Source organism: Olea europaea, unplaced genomic scaffold (assembly GCF_002742605.1).
Source record: "Olea europaea var. sylvestris unplaced genomic scaffold, O_europaea_v1 scaffold2105, whole genome shotgun sequence".
Taxonomy (NCBI): Eukaryota; Viridiplantae; Streptophyta; class Magnoliopsida; order Lamiales; family Oleaceae; genus Olea; species Olea europaea.
This window is the reverse complement of record NW_019238993.1, coordinates 124,411-126,852: the sequence shown is the minus strand read 5'-3', so window position 1 is coordinate 126,852 and position 2,442 is coordinate 124,411. Positions and strand designations below refer to the sequence as shown.

General features: G+C 35.3%; 1 long non-coding RNA gene across 1 annotated transcript in view; it reads left to right on the top strand.

The window, feature by feature from the left end:
• The first annotated feature begins 92 nt into the window (after positions 1 to 92).
• Positions 93 to 2,442, top strand: part of LOC111380195 — a 4,656-nt gene continuing 2,306 nt past the window's right edge. The window contains exons 1-2 of the long non-coding RNA XR_002700146.1: positions 93 to 111; positions 1,478 to 1,694. This is a non-coding gene — a long non-coding RNA (uncharacterized LOC111380195). The remainder of the gene's footprint in view (positions 112 to 1,477; positions 1,695 to 2,442) is intronic.

Here is a 2,442-nt window from a genome sequence, read left to right as displayed (position 1 = left end):
GCGATGATTGTAGTTAAGAGAGACAAGCCAGGGAGATGGATTGTTCGGAAATTTGTGAGGGACCATAATCATCCCTTGGTGATTTCACTGTCTAAGAAGCGTCCAACTTTTGTAAGTTTCATACCTTCTGATAATTGTCAGTTCCGTTTAAGTGTTTAACTATCTGTAAGGTTCGTCCTCTTCCTCCTCCTGTCGATGTGTTTCTGTCTGTACGTCATATTTATGTTTGTATCCCTTTTCAGTCCTTGAAGAGTCTTCATCTCAATTTTGAGTATATCAAGTAATAATCTAACACACATGTCTACATATAATATTTTACCTGTTCATTTTGTTTATTGAATAAACTAAGGCATGAGGGTTCTTGGTGAAACTTGAAAGTGTATGTTATGCAAGACAATAACATGTATAGATTAATTACTCCTGTAGTCCCATTAGAGGCTATGGAGGAAGTTATAAATAGCAAGAAAAAGTAAAAAGGATGCAAAATAAAACGGAAAATGAATACGCGGCACAAAATGAGGCACAAATTAATAAACTCAACATCTAAGGCTTATGCATCTGGAGATGGATTTCTGTACTGCAAAGTTTTCTTCTACTCTAGTACTGTGGGAGGTGGTTTATGGCATATAAACACATTTTAAATGCATACGTAATCTCAATTAATGGATTAATTAATTACGTTTGGACTGCTATATTAGTTTTAAATACGAGTTAATAAGTTTTCAAAGGTAAGAGAGAATCAAAGACTCTTTGCTTTTAAGAAGATGAAGAGGCAACTCCCAATTTCTTTAAAAAAATCTTAAATCTAGCATTTAAAGATTCCAGCTCCCTCATTGGTTGGCTACATACTCTTGTTTGTAAAGAACTTGACTTAGGTATAAAAGTGGCTGGCCCCAAGCATGTATGATTATTCATTAAGCTCTCTTTTACCTATTATAGTATGGCATGCCTGAGTGTTTTGAATTACTTTTTAATCAGATGTGAGGCCATTAATTAGTCACAGAGTGCACTTTCCTGCAATAAGTGGTGATGACGGTATTTAATTAGATCCTACAATAATAACACTAGTTTTATTAACTGCATTTCGTATCAAGAATATAAAGAGAGCTGCTTGGAAACGTTGGGTTGACTGGGAGAAAGAAAACCAGATCTTATTTCTAAGGTCAAACAAGGAGACAAGTGGTACTGCATTCACTGTCTTTCTTTTTTTCAATTAAGCGAGCAATAGACTAGACTGTTTACTGAGAGATTCTTGTGTAAATATCTGGTCACATTCATTGCGATTTAAAATTATTTTCCCTTAGGCAATCACACATGCATTTTATTATTTATTATCTCATTTGTATTTTTAGGACAGCTTCTAGAATGTCAAGGACAATGTATTTTCTTGGCTTTTTTGCATGGGCATGAAATTCCATTATCTATTAATAACTTGTCCAACATCATTTTAATCAATCAGATCATGTTATTTTTGTAGGATGAGAAAGATAAGAAGATTCAAGAACTAACCGCAGAACTCCGAGTGAAGAAACGGTTAAGTGCTTCATATCGAGATCAGCTACTTACTCTCATGAAAGATGTTGAAAACCATAATGATCATTTAACAGAGAAAGTTCAAATTGTCCGTAACAATTTGAAGGAACTTGAAGCTAAAAGGCAGCATCTTTTGGACCACATCCAACCACGCTCGTAGGGTAAGAGCAGATATCTTATCCATCGAAATGAACACATGGTATTCATTAAATCACCATCACTTTATGGGTAAAGTATTTTTGCCATCAAAAACTTGGCCAAGGTTCCACTTTTCAGTAAACTGTAATGGTTGATCTGAACCTCAACCAAATTACCAAAACCAACCAAAATTTACCACAAATAACTTGCAATTGAAGATAACCAGCTGGGATTTAACAACCCAAGCTGTGATTATATTAACAAAACATGATTATAGTAAAGAAGAAAGGAGGGAGATAGCAGAGAATTGGGGAAGAAGGAAGAGGTACAATTTCTAAACAATTTCCAACTGGCTTCCATTTTTTCCCTCCCTCTGCTAAGTAAATGGCATGGCTCTATAACGAAAACGTATTCTTCCATAACAATATAAAATACAAAATGAGACGGCATCGTCCCTTCACCATTTAAATGCCGGTTAATTCCATTTGCCTCCTTCCCCAATTGATCTGTGGCTTGAAGCGTTCTTCCTCATCACATAAGCTTAGTTTTTACATCTACTCATCAATCATAATGGTGTCAATGTGGCACTTGTGTCCATGTCCATCAACAAATTGGTTGGAAATTGTATGAGTTGCACATAAAAATTCTTCTGGAAATTGAGAAAATTTACAAGCTTTGTCCAATTAAAAATGACTTCTGAAGATGAGAGAATGGGAGGTGTGCATCTATGCGCCATTATTTCTCATGTTTCTTTGAGATGCATGTGCGTGC